Genomic DNA, 24,366 nt, shown 5'->3' with positions numbered 1-24,366 from the left:
CATGAGAGGGGAACTGGCCAAGGTTGCCGAGAAAGGAACACTAGAAGGAAGGACAGCAGCGTAGCAATGGCTGAAGTTTCTGCGAAAAATGAGGGAAGTGCAAGTCACATATATTCCAAATAAGAAGAAATTTTTGAATGGAAGAAGGACACTACTGTGGCTGACAAGAGAAGTCAGAGCCAAAGTAAAAGCAAAAGAGAGGGCGAACAAGGAAGCCAAAGTTAGTGGGAAGATAGAGGACTGGGAAGCTTTTAAAAACTTGCAGAAGGAAACTAAGAAGGTTATTAGGAAGAAAAAGATGAATTATGAAAGGAAGCTGGCGACTAATATCAAGGAAGATACTAAAAGATTTTTTAAGTATATAAAGGGTAAAAGAGAGTTGAGGGTAAATATAGGACCAATAGAAAATGATGCTGGAGATATTGTAATGAGAGACACAGAGATGGCAGAGGAACTGAATGCGTATTTTGCATCAATCTTCACAGTGGAAGACGTCTGCAGTATAGCAGACATTCAAGAGCGTCAGGGAAGTGAAGTATGTGCAGTGAAAATTACAACTGAGAAGGTGCTCAGGAAGCTTAATGGTCTGAGGGCAGAAAAATCTCCTGAACCTGATGGAATGTATCCTTGGGTTCTGAAGAAAGTAACTGGAGAGATTGCGGAGGAATTAACAATTACGTTTCTTTTTTTCTTTCCAATACTTTTATTAGTTGCTACATAGAAGAATAAAGAGTACAAGAAAGTACATATAAAAGGTCAAAAAAGATTTTTAAAAACTACCATAAACATCCGCATAACATAAAAACTATCCATAATAACAATCTCATTATGCCGTATTCATGTAAGTTAATCAAAAGTTAAATTGAAATATACAAACTTATTACAAAAAAAAGAATCTAACCTCTACCAAGACCCAAGCTGTTTATTAAGGAGAAAAAAGGTAAAATACCTTCTCATATAATAAAAACTAATAATACCCAACATCTGAATTTAAACAACGAATTGAAAGTTTTGAAAATAATTCAGAAAAGGTCCCCACAATGTTTCAAAGTCTTGACGAGATTCTGAAATTGAACAACAAATCTTCTCTAAATCTAAGCATGACATAACGTTGTATAACCATTGAGCATGAGCAGGAGGAAAAACATCTTTCCATTTAAACAAAAGCGCCCTCCAAGCTAAAAGAGAGCTAAAGGCCAAAATATGTAAATCAGATGTCTTCAGCTTGATATCTTGTCTGGCAACAATACCAAATAGGGCCATCAGAGGATTAGGCTTAAAATTGACTTTGAAAAGTAAAGAAAAAGTTTGAAAAACTTCCTTCCAATATTTTTCAAGACTCAGACAAGTCCAAAACATATGAATTAATGAAGCTTCTCCATTATTACATCTGTCACAGTAGGGAAATATATCCAAATAAAAATAAGATAGCTTATCCTTAGTCATATGAGCTCTATGTACCACCTTAAATTGTATGAGGGAATGGCGAGCACATCACGATGAAGTATTAACCAGTTTAAAAATTTCATTCCAATTTTCCTCAGATATTGATGTCTGTAAATCTTGTTCCCAGAGATTCTTAGTTTTGTCTAAAGGAACATACTTTGTCTCCAGTAACATGCCATAAATGTTAGATATTGAACCATTATGAAAAGGTGTCAAATTGAAAATTATATCTACTAAGTTCTTATCTGAGCTTATAAGAAATGTGCATAATTGAGATATTAGAAAGTCTCTGATTTGTAAGTATCCAAAAAAGTGAGTTTTGGGTAAGCTATAGTTAGCTGACAGTTGCTCAAATGAAAAAAGATTTCCTCCAACAAACAGATCCCAAAAATATTTAATACCCAACCTGTCCCATTCTTTAAAAACTAAATCAGTCAGTCAGTCAGTGGGTGCCGTCCCGAATCCGGGGTTGATGGCTATGCACCTCCATCTTCTTCGATCTTGTGCTCTTTTCCTGGCCTCAGCATAATTCAACCCAGTCCATTGCAACACATTATCGTACCAAGTGGTTCGCTGCCTTCCTCTTTCCCTCTTTCATTCTATCATCCCTTCCAATAACAATTTCTGCAGTCCACCATCTCTTAATAAGTACCCGGCATATTCCAGCTTCCTTTTCTGCACATTCTTCAGCAACTTCTTTTCTCTCCTCACTCTCTTCAACATTTCCATATTACTGACCTTCATCACCCATCTAATTTTCTGCATTCTCCCTAAACACCACATTTCAAATGCATCCAGTCATCGTTGCGCTTCCTTGCATAAGGTCCACGATTCGACTCCATACAACAGACTGCTCCAGACGTAGCATTTCCAAATTCTACAATGCAGCCCAAAGTCTAACCTCTTGCCACACAGCACGTCACTCAGGCTCCAGAACGTTGACCTTGCAATCTCAATTAGTTACCATAGTTACCATAGAAACTACAGCACAGAAACAGGCCTTTTGGCCCTTCTTGGATGTGCCGAACCATTTTCTGCCTAGTTCCATTGACCTGCACGCGGACCATATCCCTCCATACACCTCCCATCCATGTGTCTGTCCAATTTATTCTCAAATGTTAAAAAAGAACCCGCATTTACCACCTCGTCTGGCAGCTCATTCCATACTCCCACCACTCTCTGTGTGAAGAAGCCCCCCCTAATGTTCCCTTTAAACTTTTCCTCCCTCACCCTTAACCCATGTCCTCTGTTTTTTTTCTCCCCTTGCCTCAGTGGAAAAAGCCTGCTTGCATTCATTCTATCTATATCCATCATAATTTTATATACCTCTATCAAATCTCCCCTCATTCTTCTACGCTCCAGGGAATAAAGTCCTAACCTATTCAACTGATCCCTGTGGCACACCACTAGTCACAGGCCTCCACTCGGAGAAGCAATTCTCTACCACCACTCTTTGGCTTCTTCCATTGAGCCAATGTCTAATCCAATTTACCACCTCTCCATGTATACCTAGCGACTGAATTTTCCTAACTAACCTCCCATGCGGGACCTTGTCAAAGGCCTTACTGAAATCCATGTAGACAATATCCACTGCCTTCCTTTCATCCACTTTCCTGGTAACCTCCTCGAAAAACTCCAATAGATTGGTCAAACATGACCTACCACGCACAAAGCCATGTTGACTTTCCCCAATAAGTCCCTGTCTATCCAAATGCTTGTAGATTCTGTCTCTTAGTACTCCCTCCAATAACTTACCTACTACCGACATTAAACTCACCGGTCTATAATTTCCTGGATTACTTTTCGATCCTTTTTTAAACAACGGAACAACATGAGCCACTCTCCAATCCTTCGGCACCTCACCCATAGACAGTGACATTTTAAATATTTCGGTCAGGGCCCCCGCAATTTCAACACTAGTCTCCCTCAAGGTCCGAGGGAACACTCTGTCAGGTCCCGGGGATTTATCTAATTTAATTTTCCTCAAGTCAGCAAGTACCTCCTCTTTTTCAATCTGTACAGTTTCCATGATCTCACTACTTGATTCCCTCAATTCCATAGACTTCATGCCAGTTTCCTTAGTAAATACAGACGCAAAAAAACCTATTTAATATCGCCCCCATTTCCTTTGGTTCCGCACATAACCGACCACTCTGATTTTCAAGAGGACCAATTTTATCCCTTACAATCCTTTTGCTCTTAATATACCTGTAAAAGCTCTTTGGATTATAAGACCATAAGACCATAAGACAAAGGAGCAGAAGTAGGGCATTCGGCCCATCGAGTCTGCTCTGCCATTTTATCATGAGCTGATCCATTTTCTCCTATTTAGTCCCACTCCCCTGCCTTTTCCCCATAACCTTTGATGCCCTGGCTACTCAGATACCTATCAATCTCTGCCTTAAATACACCCAATGACTTGGCCTCCACTGCCGCTCATGGCAACAAATTCCATAGATTCACCACCCTCTGACTAAAAAAATTTCTTGGCATTTCTGTTCTGAAAGGGCCCCCTTCAATCCTTAAGTCATGCCCTCTCGTACTAGACTCCCCCATCATGGGAAGCAATTTTGCCACATCCACTCTGTCCATGCCTTTCAACATTCGAAATGTTTCTATGAGGTCTCCCCTCATTCTTCTGAACTCCAAGGAATACAGTCCAAGAGCGGACAGACGTTCCTCATATGTTAACCCTCTCATTCCCGGAATCATTCTAGTGAATCTTCTCTGTACCCTCTCCAACGTCTGCACATCCTTTCTTAAATAAGGAGACCAAAACTGCCCACAGTACTCCAAGTGAGGTCTCACCAGCACCTTATAGAGCCTCAACATCACATCCCTGCTCCTATACTCTATTCCTCTAGAAATGAATGCCAACATTGCCTTCGCCTTCTTCACTACTGACTCAACCTGGAGGTTAACTTTAAGGGTATCCTGTACGAGGACTCCCAAGTCCCGTTGCATCTCAGAACTTTGAATTCTTTCCCCATTTAAATAATAGTCCGCCCGTTAATTTTTTCTGCCGAAGTGCATAACCATACGCTTTCCAACATTGTACTTCATTTGCCACTTCTCTGCCCATTCTTCCAATCTATCCAAGTCTCTCTGCAAACTCTCCGTTTCCTCAGCACTACCGGCCCCTCCACCTATCTTCGTATCATCAGCAAGCTTAGCCACAAAGCCATCTATTCCATAATCCAGATCGTTGATGTACAATGTAAAAAGAAGCGGCCCCAACACTGATCCCTGTGGAAAACCACTGGTAACCGGCAGCCAACCAGAATAGGATCCCTTTATCCCACTCTCTGTTTCCTGCCAATCAGCCAACACTCTATCCACGTATGTAACTTTCTCGTAATTCCATGGGCTCTTATCTTGTTAAGTAGCCTCATGTGTGGCACCTTGTCAAAGGCCTTCTGAAAATCCAAATATACAACATCCACTGCATCTCCCTTGTCTAGCCTACTGGTAATTTCCTCAAAAAATTGTAATAGGTTTGTCAGGCAGGACTTTCCTTTAAGGAATCCATGCTGAGTTCTGCCTATCTTGTCATATGCCTCCAGGTACTCTGTAACCTCATCCTTGACAATCGACTCCAACAACTTCCCAACCACGGATGTCAAGCTAACAGGTCTATAATTTCCTTTTTGCTTCCTTGCCCCCTTCTTAAATAGCGGAGTGACATTTGCAATCTTCCAGTCCTCCGGAACCATGCCAGAATCTATCGACTTTTGAAAGATCATCGTTAATGCCTCCGCAATCTCCACAGCTACTTCCTTCAGAACACAAGGGTGCATTCCATCTGGTCCAGGAGATTTATCTACCTTTAGCCTATTCAGCTTCCTGAGTACTTTCTCTGTCGTAATTGTGACCGCGCACACTTCTCTTCCCTGCCACCCTTGAGTGTCCGGTATACTGCTGTCTTCCTCAGTGAAGACTGATGCAAAATACTTGTTCAGTTCCTCTGCCATCTCCTCATCTCCCATTACAAATTCTCCAGAATCATTTTCTATCGGTCCTATATCTACTCTCACCTGTCTTTTACTCTTTATATACTTGAAAAAGCTTTTAGTATCCTCTTCGATATTATTTGCTAGCTTCCTTTCATAGTTAATCTTTTCTCCCTTAATGACTTTCTTGGTTTCCTTTTGTAAGGTTTTAAAAACTTCCCAATCCTCTCTCTTCCCACTAATTTTTGCTTCCTTATATGCCCTCTCTTTTGCTTTAACTTTGGCTTTGACTTCTCTTGTCAACCACGGTTGCATCCTTTTTCCACTGAAAAATTTCTTCTTTTTTGGAATATACCTGTCTTGCACATTCCTCATTTCTCGCATAAACTCCAGCCACTGCTGCTCTGCTGTGTTTCCCACCAGTGTCTCTTTCCAGTCAACTTTGGCCAGTTCCTCTGTCATGTCACTGTAATTTCCTTTACTCCACTGAAATACCGACACATCAGATTTTGGCTTCTCTTTTTCTAATTTCACAGTGAACTCAATCATGTTATGATCACTGTCTCCTAAGGGTTCCTTCACCTCAATCTCTCCAATCACCTCCGGTTCATTACACAATACCCAATCTAGTACAGCCGATCCCCTAGTGGGCTCAACAACAAGCTGTTCTAAAAAGCCATCTCGCAGACATTCTACAAATTCTCTCTCTTGAGATCCAGTGCTGACCTGATTTTCCCAATCTACTCGCATGTTAAAATCCCCCACAATTATCATAACACTGCCCTTCTGACAAGCCTTTTCTATTTCCAGTTGTAATTTGGAGTCCACATCGCTGCAGCTGTTTGGAGGCCTATAAATAACTGCCATCAGGGTCCTTTTACCCCTGCGATTTCTTAGCTCAGCCCATAAAGATTCTGCACCTTCCGATCCTATATCACCTCTTCCTAATGATTTAATATCATTTCTTACCAATAAAGCCACGCCTCCCCCTCTGCCTATCTTCCTATCCTTCCGATACACTGTGTATCCTTGGATGTTCAGCTCCCAGAGACATGCATCCTTTAGCCAGGTCTCAGTGATGGCCACAATATCATACCTGCCAATCTGTAGCTGTACAACCAGATCATCCACCTTATTCCTTATGCTGCGTGCATTTAAGTACAACACCTTAAGACCAGTATTTGATACTTTTTGCTTTGATTTCACTGCAACTTTATTGCACTGCAACTCATCCCAATGGCTACAAATTTGCCCTATCACCCGCCTATCTTTCCTGACATCTTTCCTGCTCACTATCTTAGATTTATTTCTGTTTTCCCCTTCCTCCGCTCTATCATTCCGGTTCCCATCCCCCTGCCAAATTAGTTTAAACCCTCCCTAACAGCTCTATTAAACTTTCCCGCCAGGATATTGGTCCCCTTCGGGTTCAGGTGTAACCTGTCCTTTTTGAACAGGTCATACTTCCCCCAGAAGAGATCCCAATTATCCAAGAATCTGAAGCCCTGCCCCCTACACCAGTCTCTCAGCCACACATTCATCTGCCTGATCCGACTACTCTTGCCCTCGCTAGCACGTGGCACAGGTAGCAATCCCGAGATTACTACCCTGGAGGTTCTGCTTCTCAGCTTCCTTCCTAACTCCTGGAAATCTCTCTTCAGGACCTCCTCCTTTGTCCTATCAATGTCATTGGTACCAACATGTACCAAGACAGCTGGCTGCTCACCCTCCCCCTTTAGAATATTCAGGACCCGATCCGAGACATCCTTCACTTTGACTGCCAAGGCAACCTCATGTCTTCTTTTAGCCCTCCTGATTACTTTCTTAAGTATTTTCTTGCACTTCTCATACTCCTCAAGCACTGATTTACTCCCTGTTTCCTATACATTTCATACAACTCCCTCTTCTTCTTTATCAGAGTTGCAATATCCCTTGAGAACCAAGGTTCCTTATTCCTATTCAATTTGTCTTTAATCCTGACAGGAACATGCAAACTCTGCACTCTCAAAATTTCCCCTTTGAAGGCTTCCCACTTACTAATCACATTTTTGCCAGAGAACAACCTGTCCCAATCCACGCTTTTTAGATCCTTTCTCATTTCTTCAAATTTGGCCTTCTTCCAGTTCAGAACCTCAACCCTAGGACCAGATCTATCCTTGTCCATGATCAAATTGAAACTAATGGTGTTATGATCACTGGAACCAAAATGCTCCCATACACAGACTTCCGTCACTTGTCCTAACTCGTTTCCTAACAGGAGATCCAATAATTCATCCCCTCTAGTTGGTCCCTCTATATATTGATTTAGAAAACTTTCCTGAACACATTTTACAAACTCTAAACCATCTAGACCCCTAACAGTATGGGAGTCCCAATCAATGTATGGAAAATTAAAATCCCCTACCACCACAACTTTATGTTTCCTGAAGTTGCCTGCTATCTCTCTGCAGATTTGCTCTTCCAAGTCTCGTTGACTATTGGGTGGTCTGTAATACAATCCCACTAATGTGGCCATACCTTTCCTGTTTCTCAGCTCCACCCATAAGGACTCAGTAGACAAGCCCTCTAATCTGTCCTGCCTGAGCACTGCTGTAATATTTTCCCTAACAAGCAATGCTGCTCCCCCACCTTTCATTCCTCTGCCTCGATCACATCTGAAACATCGGAACCCTGGAATATTAAGCTGCCAGTCCTGCCCCTCCTGTAGCCAAATTTCACTAATTGCTATAACATCGTAATTCCACGTGTCAATCCACACCCTCAACTCATCCACTTTCCCCGCTATACTCCTAGCATTGAAATATATATACCTCAGAAGATTTTTACCACCACTCTTTGTCTAATTTCTATATTACATTCTTTGTCTAATTTCTATATCACATTTCCCATCCTCTGTGACCATCTGTCCCACGTACACAAACTTCTTGACTTGCTCTATGCCTACGCTATTAATTTCGATACTGATTTTGGGGACTTCTTTCTTCCGTGATACTACCATCATCTTTGTCTTTGCAGCATTTATTTTCATTCCAAATTATTCTCCTTCAGCATTTATCTTATCTACTATTCTGAGTAACTCGTCCTCAGTCTCGGCTAACAACACTGAATCATCTGCATACCTCAAGTTGTGCACCGTCATTCCACCAATTTGAACAGCAACTTCATCGTTCAACACCCTGAAGATTACCTCTGAGTAAAAGTTAAATAATAAGTAGAAGGTAATGCAGCCCTGGCGAACCCCTTTTTTGATCTCAACTTCCAGTGAATTCCCACCACTAGTTCTTATTACTGCCTTCTGATGCCAGTACAGAGTCGCAATCAGTCGAACATCTTTCCCATCCAGCCCCAATGAGTTCAGGCAATTAACCAGCTGGTCATGATTGACTCAGTCAAATGCTTTTTCCAGGAAGCATATGTAAATATCTTTTTTTTTTCTCGACCTTGTTCCACAATCATTCGCAAATTGAAAATTCCATCAGGGGTATCATTACCCGGTATAAATCCGCTCTGGCACTCATTAATTTCATTAAGAACTGTCCTTTTTATTCTGCTTAGAAGTATTAATAACAAGATCTTGGAGGCATGACTTATAAGACTTATAGTTCTAAAGTTGAGCATTTCGTGCTCTTACTTTTCTTTGGGATCATGACAAACTCTGACACCACAAAATCTGTTGGCCACTTTCCTGTTGAGTAGATTGTATTGGAAAGCCTCGTGATCTCCTCAACCTCTGAGTCACCAAGGCATTTCAACATTTCGGCTGTAATACCATCTACACCACAAGCTTTACTAGTTTTTAACTTTCCAATGGATGCTCTTACTTCCGCTACCGACATTTCCGGACCTTCCGTGTTCTTCTCACTCACCTGATAATTTCTAGCATCGTAGTATAATTCCCTAATGTATTCCATCCATCTACTTTCCACCTTGTCATTCTCAAAGACTATGTTCCCGTCCTTGTCTTGAATAATGCCAGTCCTTGATTGTTTCTTGTTCCTGTTGGTCATCCCTGCAATCTCCCTGTGCATATCCTTTGAATGATGCAACATATCCATGGTGTCTATCTCTTCACACCATTTGATAAACCATTGTTCTTTAGCTTTTGCACATTCTGCTCTTATTTGTTGGTCCAATTCCTTGTACTTAGATGCGTCCTTCTCGTGCTTCCTTCTCTCTTCCATGAGCTTCAGAATGTGATCCATCACCCAGGCTTGTTTAGCTATACACCTTCTTTTGGGGAGACATTCTTCAGCTGCCATTTGCATACAGTCCTTCAGATTTGACCACATGTTATCTGGTGTCTGCTCCATGTCTTTTACCCTCAGTCCTTTAAACCTATTTTGTACCGCTGCAGAAAATCTTTCACTATCCTCGCTCTTCTTCAGTAAGTCCATATCCAGTCTGGCTTTCTTGGTTGCAGCCTTAATCTTTGTCTTTAGTGCAGTCTTCATCCTAACAACCACTGGGTTGTGATCTGAGCCTATATCGGCACCTGGATATGTCTTGGCCATCCTAATACTTTTCCTGAAGCGTTTCCTCACTGCAATATAGTCAATTTGCCTCCTTCCAGTATCCCCAGGCTTCTTCCAAAAATCAATCAAGACTTCGAAAGGATTTTGGCTTGAAGCCCAAGCGAAAAGAGGAGGTCCAGTGAGATTCAGTGGGAGGCAAGTGCCCGGCGCACAACTTAAAACACCGATGCCATCAACGCAGAAGCTCTCCTGGGAGCCGAGCGGGCGAACAGCTGTCACATCCCTGCTACTGGTAACCATGTGATCCAGTACAACCTGTTCATGGTCGGGTGGTCGGCAACTAAACCGGCTCCCCCATCGGACCCAGTCTGGTGAGGAGGGTGTGAGGACACCCAGCAGGACTAAAAACAAGGCTTGACAAAGGGTGCAAGAGCTGCTTGTGAGCCAACGGCCATCTTCCGTTGAAGAGGTTAAAGCCTCACCACGTATCTCCCTCTTAGAAATCATATGCTATGCACTTAGTTTGAAGAGACATGCGTTGTGCAGATGAACCTGGGCCCCTTGCGAGCGATCCTGCTGTACGTAGCCACAAGGAAGAAGATAACGACCTTGGGAATTGTAGGTCTGTTGGGAATGAAGGCGGCACACCAAATCCGAAAGGACATGTGGCACTGGCTAATGATAGACTGAAAACTTGGGGAAGCGTCTTACAGATAGAGACATGGAATGTTCAAACAATGTATCAAGCGGGGAAGCTTGATAATGCAATCCTTGAGATATCTCGAATGAAGGTGGATACTATGGGAGTAAGCAAAGTCCGGTGGACAGAGGCTGGAACAGTTGACAAGAATAATTTTGCGATGATATACTCTGGAGGAGAGAGCCATGCCAATGGCATTGAAATGATTATGAAGAAGAAAATCTACATTGCAATGGATGGGTTTTGGTCCATATCTGATAGAGTCTTAATAGTAAAATTAAAAGGAAAGCTTTTGATGTTATGATAGTCCAAGTGTATGCACCAACAGGTGAACGTGAGGATGAAGAGGTGGAACGGTTTTACGAAGACCTAGAATCTGCTTTAAATAATGCAAAGAGCTCTGATGTGCTTTTCGTTATGGGAGATCTGAATGCTAGAGTAGGTAACGTGAAATACAAGGATATCATTGGTCGGTATGGCTTAGATGAGAGAAATGAAAGCGGGGGAGGATTTATACAATTTTGTGAACAGTATGAGCTGATAGAAGCAAACACATGGTTCAAATTACCCAAATGAAAATCAGTCATGGAGGGTTTAAAAAAAAAAGTTAGAATAAGTGGGACTTGAAAGGGAAAATCTCAATAAACCAAAGTGTTTTCTAAATTGTATCCAGATCCTCAGAGTGTGTTTAACTATTAAGTTAGCAGATAGTTTATTTGCAGATAAAGGAAATGAGGATCCAAGAAGAGAAATAATAGAAAATGTATTAACAGAGTTAGCTTCTAAAGAAACCCATACCGGACAGTCTACACGATTAATATAATATAGTCAAAACGTAAGGTATCATGTATTAACTGCCCAGTAATAAAACCTAAAATTAGGTAAGGCTAAACCTCCAGACTTTTTAGATTTTTGAAGATGAACTTTACTTATTCGAGGATGTTTATTTTTCCACATATAAGAGGACAAAATAGAATCAAGAGAGTCAAAAGAGGATTTAGGAATAAAAATGGGTAAAGCCTGAAAAAGATATATAAATTTAGGTAGAATATTAATTTTAATAGAATTGATTCATCCAATCAACGATATTGAAAGAGGTGACCAATTTAATGATATTCTTTTTACATAGTTCAATAAAGTAAGAAAGTTTTATTTAAACAAGTGTTTGTAATTCTTAGTGACTGTTACACCCAAATAAGTAAATCGATTCCTTACAATTTTAAAAGGGAGATTAGTACTAATTGATACGAAATTATTCAAAGGAAATAATTCACTCTTATGTAGGTTCAATATATATCCTGAAAACTGCCTAAAACGGGAGAGTAAAGAAATTACGCAGGGTAACGAGGTCTCAACATTAGAGATAAAAAGCAATATATCATCAGTGAAAAGCAAGATTTTGTGAGTAATACCTCTCCTTAAAATACCACAGATATCATTAGATTCTCAAAAAGCAAGGGCTAGGGTTTCTAAAGCTAAATCAAAGAGCAAAGGACTCAACAGGCAACCTTGTCTAGTTCCGTGGTGAAGTTTAAATGGTTTGGAATTTTGAAAATTAGTAAGAACCTGAGCAGAAGGAGATAGGTAAAGTAATTTAATCTATTGAATAGAATCTGGTCCAAAATTAAATTTTTCTAAGGTCTTAAATAAATAATTCCATTCAACCTGATCGAAGGTCTTCTCTGCACCTAAGGATATCACACGTTCCGATATCTCATGAGAAGGGGAGTAAATAACATTTAATACATGGCATATATTAAAATGGGAATGTCAGTTTTTAATAAATCCAGTCTGATGATCAGAGATAATAGAAGGTAAGATATTTTCAATCCTACAAGACAGAACTTTAGAAAGGATTTTAGTATCGACATTGAGTAATGAAATTGGTCTATACAAAGAGCATTCAGTTGGGTCCTTGTTCTTTTTTAGAATAAACAAAATAGAAGCTTCACAGAAAGATTAAGGCAAGCTACCCAATTTGAAAGAATCCAAAAAGACTAAGTATAACTGCGGTCTAATTAATGAGGAAAAAAGCCTTATAAAATTCTCCAGAAAATTCACTTGGACCTGAAGCCTTCCCCGGGTGTAATGAACGTATAGCCTTGGCAATTTCCTCATTAGAAATGGGTTGATCCATCTTTTTGCAATTATCTGCAGAAAGAGCAGGGCTATTTAATTGATCTAGAAAATTATTCATTACAGTGCTATCTTTAGGGGAATCAGAACTATAAAGTTTAGAATAGAATTCTCTAAAGGTATCATTTATTTCAGAGTGATCAGTTGTCCTATCACCATTAGTTTTACAAATGTCTTTAATTTGTCGTTTAACTACAGAAGTTTTAATTGGTTGGTCAATACTTTGCCTGATTTATTTCCATGAATGTAAAATTGAGTTTTATCTTTAAGAAGTTGAGTTTCAATTGGATATGTTAACAGAAGGTCATATTTAGTTTTAACTTCAACACATCTTTTATATAAAACAGGATCTGGAGCTATAGCATATTTTTGATCTAATTGTTTCAATTGATTGGCTATTTCAGTTCTTTCTTTAGCTTTATCCTTAACACTCGCAGTATAAGAAATAATTTGTCCTCTAATATAGGCCTTGAAAGTATCCCATGCAATAAGATTAGAAGTCTCTTCCTTTTTAATCTCCTCAAAAAACAAAATAATATGCCTCTCTAGAAATTTTTAAAATCCCTTATCAGATAACAGTGTTGTATTAAAACACCAAAATCTGTTTATTTGAGGAAGACCAGGGAGATATAAAGATGGAAATACAGGAGCATGATCTGAGACAGCAATCTTTTTATATTCACAGGAACGACCTGATGAAATCATTTGACTCTCGATAAAAAAAATCAATCCTGGAATATGTATGATGGACATGGGTAAAAAACAAGTACTCCCTATCTAAAGGATGTAAAAAAAGCTGAACATCAAAAATACCACACTTCAATAGAAAAGATTGAATAAACAAAGCTGATTTATTAAGAGACACTGGTTTAGAAGATGATTGGGCTAAAATTGGGTCTAGCCAACAGTTAAAATCTCCTCCCATCACCAGAGAATACCAGAGAATAAAGACACAGATCTGGTAAAAACAAAAAAAAAATGCTCAAAGAAACCTGACCATCTACATTTGGGGCATACACATTGGCAAATACTATTAATTTATTATCTAGTTTTCCTGAAGCTATAACAAAATGTCCATTGATATCCGACACTGCTTTATATTGGACAAAGGAAAGTGTATTACCTATAAGAATTGAAACTCCTCTAGATTTGGCCTGAAAAGAAGAATGAAAACAAGGTCCATTCCAACGGCATATCACATTTGCGTATGTAAGTTTCTTGTTAAAAAATGACAGGGACCTTAAATTTCTTAATATAAGCAAAAATCTTATTACGTTTAACAGGGTGATTTAACCCTTTCATGTTAAAACTGAGTAAATTAATAGTTTGGTCTATTTTTAATATTATTTAAAGGAAGGGTTAAAATATAAGTTAAAACCAACCCATAAACCATGAGAAATGGTAATCAAGCAACAAGTTGACTACACATTCATAAACAGCCTCTGAGAAAAATAAATACCCCCACCCACCTCCCAAAGAAAGAAGGCCGACCAATAGAAAGCCCGCATCTACAACTACGGACAACCACCCAAAAAACCTGATGATCACTCCAATTAGTTTCAAGGTTATTTATATTCCAACCCAACATCCAAACAAGAAATTCAATTCTCGTATATCAAAAATGCAGTATTAAAAATACGAAAGGAAATTAGTTACAAAGGTTTACCAAAAGTAAAAGATGCAATTATTCATACGGAAAGACATTAAACATTAATCTTGTATCTTCATGAAAAAACAGACTAAGCAGTTAGCCTTCAAATTTAAAAAATCTTTGTGCTTCAGCATTCAAATGAAAGCGTTCGAAGGATCCAACCTTAATGAGATTCTCAGTCAAACTGGGTAGCCAGGGGATGGCTTGAAACCCTTGTTAAAAAAAAAATCCAACAAAGCTTGTTTAAACTTAGCACATTCCTGCATAACCTCAAATGAATAATCTTCGAGAATCTTAATATTCCAACCTATAACCAATCATGCCCCTTCGACGGGATCCGTGAATTAAAAGTTTCTCTTTTAATCTTGTGTCTCCATGTAAAGACAAATTAAATAGCTAGCCTTCGGATTTTAAAAACCTTTGTGCTTCAACAGTTGAATGGAACCATTTGAAAGATCCATTTTTAAGTGTGATTCTGAGTCGGACTGGGTAGCGAAGGGAAGGCTTGAAACCCTTATTAAAAAGCTCAGACATAACTTCTTTGAATTTAGCACGTTCCTGCATAACCTCAGGCGAGTAAACTGTGACAATTCTAATCTTACAACTATTATAGTCAATCATACCTTTTTGACGAGATTCGCGAATTAACAGTTCCTTTGTTTTAAATTCATGAAAACAGATTATTACTCATTTTGGTCTATCTCTATTAGGTCTAAACACAGGAGATCTGTGAACTCAATTAATCATAGGCAAAGACGTCAAAATTTCTGGAAATAATTCTTGCAAAAAGTTTGCAAAAATTTCCATAGGATGATTACCTTTGATTAATTCTTCGAGACCCAGAACCCTTAGGTTGTTTCTTCTACTTCTGTTTTCTAGGTTGATCATCTTCTGTCTTAATTTTTCATTGGATTTTAATTGCTTTTCACAAAGCTTTTGCAATTCATCCACTTCCGTTTCCAGAGACGTCAAAATTGCTTTATTATTTTTATATGTTTATCGTACTCATTAAGAGTTTGTTGAATAGAATCCAATATACCATCTATTTGTTTAAATCCAGAGTTGAGTTGTTGAAACTTCTCAGAGGCTTCTCGTGTATGACTTTGCAGCAAATCTATAATAGAATCCAAAGAAGCAGGGAGATCATCCTTTTTAGTACCTCTGGCACTCCTTCCAGTCATCATGAAAGAATATCACACTTAAAAAAGAAGTTTCAGGACAGGCTGGAAATAGTAAGATAATCAGAGTTGGAGCAACGACAGATTGCTGTTACTCCATCAGCCACCAAAAGGAAAAAAAACAATGATCTTTCAAGAAACGATAGATTCTGATATTGTACTGGATGACTGAAAAATTGCAAATGATACTCCGCTATTTAAGAAGGGTGGGAGGCAGCAGAAAGGAAACTATAGACCTGTTAGCCTGACATCAGCGGTTGGGAATTTGTTGGAATCGATTGTTAGGGATGAGATCACAGAGCACGTGGAGGCACATGACAAGATAGGCCAAAGCCAGCATGGTTTCCTGAAAGGAAAATCCTGCCTGACTAACCTACTGCAATTTTTTGAGAAAATTACAAGCAGGGTAGACAAAGAAGATGTGATAGCTGTGGTGTACTTGGATTTTCAGAAGGCCTTTGACAAGGTGCCACACATGAGTCTGCTTAGTGTACAAGATAATGAGAGGTATTGATTGTGTGGATAGTCAGAGGCTTTTCCCCAGGGCTGAAATGGCTAGCACGAGAGGGTATAGTTTTAAGGTGCTTGAAAGCAGGTACAGAGGAGATGTCAGGGGTAAGTTTTTTACGCAGAGAGTGGTGAGTGTGTGGAATGGGCTGCCGGCAGCAGTGGTGGAGGCGGAAACAATAGGTTCTTTTAAGAGACTCCTGGATGGCTACATGGAGCTTAGAAAAATAGAGGGCTTTGGGTAAAGCCAAGGTAATTCTAAGGTAGGGACATGTTCGGCACAGCTTTGTGGGCCGAGGGGCCTGTATTGTGCTGTAGGTTTTCTATGTTCTATATCTATAAGCGCCCATGGAATTACATGGAAGTTACTAGCATGGGTGGAGCATTGGCTGATCGGCAGAAAACAGAGAGTGGGAATAAAGAGATCCCATTCTGGCCAGCTGCCGGTTACCAGTGGAGTTCCACAGGGGTCGGTGTTGGGATCGCTGCTTTTTACGATGTATGTCAATGATGTAGACTATGGGATTAATAGATTAATGGATTAAACTTGCCTCTGATGCAAAGGTAGATGGAAGAGCAGGTAGTGTTGAGAAAACAGAGAGCCTACAGAGAGACTTAGGTACTTTAAGGGAATGGGCAAAGAAGTGGCAAATGAAATACAATGTTGGAAAGTGTATGGTCATACACTTTGGTGGAAGAAATAAACAGGCAGACTATTATTTAGACGGGGAGAGAATTCAAAATACAGAGATGCAAAGGGACTTCGGAGTCCTTGTGCAAGATACCCTAAAGGTTAACCTTCAGGTTGAGTCGGTGGTAAAGAGGTGAATGCAATGTTGGTATTCATTTCTAGAGGTATAGAATATAAGAGCAGGGATGTGATGTTGAGGCTCTATAAGGCACTCATGAGACCACAGTTAGGTATTGTGTGCAGTTTTGGGCTCTTTATTTTAGAAAGGATATACTAACATTGGAGAGGGTACAGAGAAGACTCACGAGAATGATTCCAGGAATGAGAGGGTTACTGTATGAGGAATGTCTGGCAGCTCTCAGAAGAATGAGAGGGGATGTCATGGAAACATTCCGAATGTTAAAAGGCCTGAACAGATTAGATATTGAAAATTTATTTCCCATGATAGGGGAGTCTAGCACAAGAGGGCACAATTTCATGATTGAAGGGCGTCCATTTAGAACAGAGATGTGGAGAAATTATTTTTGTCAGAAGGTGGTAAATCTGTGGAATTTGTTGCCACGAGCAGCTGTGGAGGCCAAGTCATTGGGTGCATTTAAGGCAGAGATAGATAGGTTCTTGATTAGCCAAGGCATCAAAGGGGAGAAGGCAGGGGAGTGGGGATGACTGGAAGAATTGGATCAGGCCATGATTGAATGAGAGAGTACACTCGATGGGCCAAATGGCCTACTTCTGCTTCTATATCTTATGGTCTTATGATTTTGAATGATGGAGAAGATTCAGAAGACAGAATGATCTACTTGTAGGAAAGTGTAGGGGGACTGTCAGAGGTAGGTTTTTTTACACAGATTATTGCGTAATGCCCTGTCAGAGGTGTTGGCAGAGTCAGATACATTAGGGATATTTAAGAGACGCTTGGATATGCCCATGGATAGAAGGAGTATGGAGGGCTATGTAGAACAGAAGGATTAGATTGATTTTAGCGTAGGTTAAAAGGTCAGCACGTCAAATACCTTGGATCATGGGTAACATCTGATGGCAAATGAGAAACAGACAGAAAAGCAAGAATAGCAATGGCAGGAACAACATTTACAGAAATGAGAAACATCCTAACGAACAAGAAAATAACAATTGGCATCCACCTTAGAACTCTCAGCTGCTACATTCTTCCTGTATTGATGTATGGCTGCGAGTCATGGACCATCACAAATGCAATGGAGAAAAGAATCAATACAGCAGAGATGTGGTTCCTCAGAAAAATGCTACGCATATCATTTACGGACAGGATAACCAATGAAGAAGTTCTACAGAGAACGGAAGAAAAACGTACATTAGTTAAAAAAATCAGAAAACAGCAATCAAAATTCTTTGAACAAATCATGCGAAGAGAGACATTAGAACATTTAGTTACAACTGGAAAGCTGGAAGGAAAAAGAAGCAGAGGCAGACAGAGAATGAAAATGATAGATGGAATAGCATCGTGGTTAGAAACAGGGGAGGCAACAACTACAATTCGGAGGGTCAGGGACTGTGATGGATGGAGGGACGTGATCGCCCACGCCGAACGGGAAGACCCCTGAATGAATGAAAAGGTCAGCACAATATTGTGGGCCAAGGAGCCTGCAGAGCACTCTGTTAGAGTGATTCTTGGGTTTAAGACATATTACTTAGTAATTGACTTCGGCAATCAATCTTCACATCTGAAAATGGATTGAGGATTTAATTTGGAGTGAAGCTCTGAGCAATGGGCTCCTAAAAGCTTTGGATCTCACTCCAAACAATACTGATTTAAATTCATTTGGATGTTTGAGATGTGGCTCTCAATCAGGAGGTGTGAAGGTTTCATGTAGTTGCAAAGTTCAATGCAGTTTCAGTGTCAATACATGGAGTTGTTCTTAGATGTTTGGCACTTAAAATATCGAACCATGTTGGGCCAGAAGTCCTTTCCACCGAAAGCATCTCCATATGGTGCCTGCTGTACCTTGTTTTGTCAATTAAAGAAGCTGCTTCGTATCTACCAGTAGTTTTCTCCAGTGATTTCATTTCCGCAACATCACCCTGCACTATCCAATGTCCTACATTGCTTCCTACTTGGTGCGTTTTTATGTTGGTAAGATAGTATCCAGAATCATAAAATACGCAATTAAAATGACAATTATGGAATTAACATGGCTCAGGTTAAGTAAAGCAGAGATGTGAAAAGATGGCTCATAAAGGAAAAAAAAACTTCACAAACAAATGTGTTGAAATTTAATTGAAAATATAATTGAGCCAGTGTTCTTTTGATAATTACTGCTTGAGGAATAGCTTTAAGCAGGTGCTAAATAAACACCACAGCCACAGAACATTTCTTGACGCCTTATGTGTTCCTCTTTCTTTTCATATTGTTCATTATAAACCGACATGGAACAGATTACTACTCAATAAAAATTCTATATGCTATAAATGACTGAATTAGTAGTATTTGCATATATGGTCATATGAGCAGCTGGTGCATATCACAAGTCATGCACATTCAACCACTGATACTAGGCACATGATCTCTGAAGGGTATTGATAATGACTGGGGTCACCCGTCTTGTAAAGACACTGCCCAGAAGAAGGTAATGGCGAGCCACTCCTGTAGAAAAATTTGCCAAGAATAATCATGGTCATGAGACCATGTTTGCTCACTTCATACAACACAGCATACAATGATGATAATGAACCAATGGAATACCTATTCTCCTGCCAACACAACATACAGAGTCACAGAGTATTAGAACGATACAGGCTCTTTGGCCCAGTCAGTCCATGCTGACCACAGTGCCCACCCAACTAGTGCCAATTCCTTGGAGTTTGGCCCAGATCCCTCTTATCCCCATCCCTTCGTGCACCTAAGTCAAATGCTTCTTAAATGATACTACTTTACCTGCTTTAACTACTGGCAGCTTGTTCCATATACTCAAACTTCAAAGTGTATTTATTATTAAATGTATTATCAATATATACATTGTACAACTTTGAGACCCGTCTCCTTACAGGTGCCCACTAAACAAAGAAACCCCAAAATAACCCGTTAAAAAAAGGACTAGTAAACACCCAAAGCACAGAGAGAGAGCAAAAGCTTGTGCAAGCAATAAGAGTAAGCAAATAGCATTCAGAACTGAAGCTTTGCAAAAGATATTGTGGTAAACCATATATATGTTGTAACTGGGTTAACTGTCTGGACACGCCCCTCTGCTGATTGCCCCTGTGGCTCCTCCCACAGAATCCTGAATAAAGGTGATTTCATCTTGCCCCTCCCCCTCAGTCCAGGGGCAGACACTCAGCATGGAGGTCGTATTGTTGTACAGCCAATAAAAGCCTTTCAGTATTTTACCCAGCCTCAGTATTTTGGAGTTATTGAAGGTGCTTCAGACATGAAGCCAGATATCACTGCACCTGGAGCAGGCCAAGGCCTCAGTTCATCACAGAGCCATGTAAACGTCGCAAGACCACAGACACGAAGCCAGGTATCACTGCACCTGGAGCAGGTCACGGCCTCAGTTCATCACAGAGCCATGTAAACGTCGCAAGACCACAGACACGAAGCCAGGTATCACTGCACCTGGAGCAGGTCACGGCCTCAGTTCATTGCAGACCTGAATAAATGTCGCAGAACAGCGAGCAGAACCAGGCAGAGCCGGTCTGTCCCTTGCCTCTGGTCCCAAAATGCTGACCTTTTCATTCTTGCCCACTGCTTAAATCATCCAAGTATCAGGTTGCTTCTTGCTCTTGGACAAAATCTGGGGCTTGGGCTCCGCCACCATGATTCGGCTCATTCCCAACCATTCCAATTCGGCCCGACACTTAGACATCAGGATTTTCCTCACTCCCTCCTCTGGTTCTGGTCACCTAATCTTGCCTTTGTTATTAATAAAGTGTTATTAATAAGGTTTTTGTAGTAAACAGTCTTGTGAAGATGTCCCTCAGGTCCCTTTAAAACCTTTCACTTCACACTCTAAATGTTTCCCTTAGTTCTGAACTCCCCTAAACTTAGAAAAAGACTGATACAATCCACCTTATTTATGCCTCTTATAACTTTAAGCTTTCTATAAGATCACCACTCATTCTCCTATATTCCAAGGAATAAAGACCCAGGCTGTCCAACGTTTCCCTAGAACTCAAGCGCACTAGTTCAGGCAACACCATTATAAATGTTTTCTGGTTTGGAGTATCTTAGAATGTCTGAAGCAGTTCAAATTCAATTCAAGATAGTGCAGGAACTGTTAAGTTCCTCCAGCATTTTGTATGACTATAAAAAACAGAAGCAGAATTTGAGTCTGCTCCATCATTTCATCATGGTCGATCCATTTCCCTCTCAAACACATTCTCCTGCCTTCTCCCCGTAAACTTTCATGCCCAACTAATCAAGAACCTATCAAACTCTACCTTAAGTGCACCGAATGACCTGGCCTTCACAGCCACCTATGTCAATAAATTCCGCAGGTTGAAATTCCTTCTCATCTCCATCCCAAATGGACATCTGAGGTTGCGCCATCTGGGTCCTAGACTCCCCACTATAGGAAGCGTAGTCTCCACATCCAGTCTATCTAGGTCTTCCAGAATTCAATAATATTTAAAGAGAATCCCCCTCTTTCTTCTAAATTCTGGCTAGAAGAAGCCTAGAGTCATCAATCACTTCTCATACCATAAACCTTTCATTTCTGGAATCATTCTCATGAACTTCCTCTAACACCTCTCCAATGTCACCACATCCTCTCTTAGATAAGGAGCCCAGATTACTCACAGATAGCACTCCAAGTAAGGCCTCACCAGTGACTTATAAAACCTCACCATTACATCCTTGTTTTTATATTCTACTCATCTTGAAGTGAATATCATCGCATTTGCCTTCCTCAACACTGACTCAACCTACAAATTAACTTTTACGAAGTCCTGCACAAGGACTCCCAAGTCCCTTTGCACACCAGATGTTTGAAAGTTCTTGCCATTTAGAGAACAGTCTGCGTTTTTATTCCATCGACCGAAGTGCATGACCATACACTTCCCAACACTTTATTCCACCTGCCATTTCTTTATTTATTCTACTCATCTGTCTAGGTAGTCCTGCAGCCTCCCTGCTTCCTCAACATTATGTGCCCCTCCATCTTTCTTCGTATCGTCTGCAAACGTGGCCACAAAGCCATCAGGATTGCCATCTAAATCATTGAAATATTGTGGGAACATTTGGTCCATGATGACAGACGAGAAAAGCTCTTTTATATCAACTGTCAGTTTTATTGCAACAAGCACAACAAGACCCAGGACAATAACCTGGGGAGAGAACCCATTCAGTCACATACAGATGAAGGAGATGATCATTACACACCCCGGTTACAGTCAGGGTGATCCATAAACTCACAAGCAAATAACTATAACCCAAGCTAAATGAACTTGAGCATCCCACCATAATCCCACGAAGTCATTTTAAAACAAGTACAATAAACAGCACTGGTTATTAGGAATGTTGGGGCGGGTTATCAACCATACCCCCACTGCCTCCACAGAACACTACAATATAAAATAAAATAAAGTGGTCCCAGCATCGAACCCTGAGGAACAGCACTAGTCAACAGCAGTCAATCAGAAAGGGCTCTCTTTATTCCCACTGTTTGCCTCCTACAAATCAGCCAATTCTCTATCCATAGTAGAATCATTCCTGTAATACCATGAGCTCTTATCTTGTTAATCAGCCTCATGTGCGTCACCTTGTCAAAACCCCTCTGAAAATCCAAGTACACAACCACAACACCAGTTGATTCTCCTTTGCCTATCCTGCTTGGTACTTCTTCAAACTATTCCAACAGATTTGTCAGGCAAGATGTTCCGTTAAGGAAATGATGCTGACCGTGGCTTATTTTATCACGAGCCTCTAAGTACCCTGAGAATTCATCCTTAACAATTGACTCCAACATTTTCCCAACCACGGAGATCAGGCTATCTGGCTTATCCTTTCTTAGACCATAAGATATAGGAGCAGAATTAGGCCATTTAACCATTGAGTCTGCTCTGCCATAACTGATCCGTTTTCCCACTCAGCCCAAATCTCTTGCCTTCTCCCTGTATTCCTTCATGCCCAGACCAGTCAAGACTTTGTCAGCCTCTGCCTTAAATATACCCAATGACTTGGCCTCCATGGCCGCCTGTGGCAACACACTCTGCCTCCCTCCCTTCTTGAAGAGTGGAGTGACATTTGCAATTTTTCAGTCCTCCAGGAGCATGCAGGGATATATTGTTTCTCGAAAGATCATTACTAATGCCTGCACAGTCTCTACAGCTACCGCTTTCAGAGCCCTGGGGTGCATACTGTCTGGTCCACCTTACCTACCTTTAGACCTTTCAATTTCCCAAGATCCTTCTCCCTAATAATAGCAACCGTACTCACTTCTGCCCCTTGATGCTCTTGAACTTCTGGGATACTACTAGTGTCTTCCAGAGTGAAGACTGATGCAAAATACTTATTCAGTTTGTCTACCATTTCCTTGTCCCCCATTACTATCTGTTCAACTTCATTTTCCAGTCGTCCAATATCTGCTCTCACCTTGTGTTTGCTCTTTATATCTGTAAAAAAAAACACTTGGTATCCTCTTTGATATTGTTGGCTAGCTTACCTTCATATTTTAACTCTTCCCTCCCCTAATAATTTTTTTTAGTTGCCTTGGTTTTTAACAGTGTGTGCTGCTCAAGATCTCCAGCATCTGTAGAATCTCTTGTGTTCATTATTTAGCCTGGTTTTATTTCACAGGATCTGCTTTTCCACACTGTTCTATGAATCCCAGTTGCATTAAACTCTTTACAGGAATTTCATACCATTTGTTGACATGTATCCAAAATTATTAGTGAAGAGTTAATGTGTATCAAATCCAACTGATTGTTATTGGTAGATATATATTACTGATTGCAACTAACTGATGTACTTCACTATGTTGAAATGTGAAATACATTGCAGATTGTAATTTCTTATTACATTTAGCTGATAACTACTATCAGCATGACTAATTGTTACTTAATTATGACTAATTTAATTTTGAGTCTTGTTGTTCATATAGTTTTAACTTCAAACATGCGGGCATACTTCTAAACCATTTTAATTCTTCCAGCTTATAAATTTTAGGTAGCTGTTATGTTAACATCGACCTCGAACATTTAAAGATCTCTAGAAATATTTTTCACTGTAGTTGCCAATTATAATCCTGAACTGAAAATACAAGGTTCTTTGGTTAAATTGTTATCTTTTTTCGATTTACGTGGAATAATTCTACACAAATATTGCACATTCCGAAGCTGAATTACTATTTCATTTACATGGGTGGCGAAATAACTCTTTTAATATATGATCGTATTAATTTATTCAATGTTCAAATTTCAGATTTCAAAGTAGATTTATTATCATAGTACATATATGTCAGTTTTGACCTTCAGTTTTGCTGCTGGACTGATTTCCATACAGTGGAGCGCAGTCTACCGAAAGCAGAACTTGCCTTTGCTATTCTGCAGTTAACTTCTGTATCAATAGTCACTGCTCGGGAGAGGATGCTGCCAAGGTAAGTAAACTGGTCCACTGTCTGTAGTTTCTGTCCTTTGACTGTGATTTTGGGTTCTGTATACGGTGCA

The sequence above is a fragment of the Mobula birostris genome, chromosome 1, assembly GCF_030028105.1.
Source record: "Mobula birostris isolate sMobBir1 chromosome 1, sMobBir1.hap1, whole genome shotgun sequence".
Lineage (NCBI taxonomy): Eukaryota > Metazoa > Chordata > Chondrichthyes > Myliobatiformes > Myliobatidae > Mobula > Mobula birostris.
Note: the sequence above shows the minus strand (reverse complement) of the source record.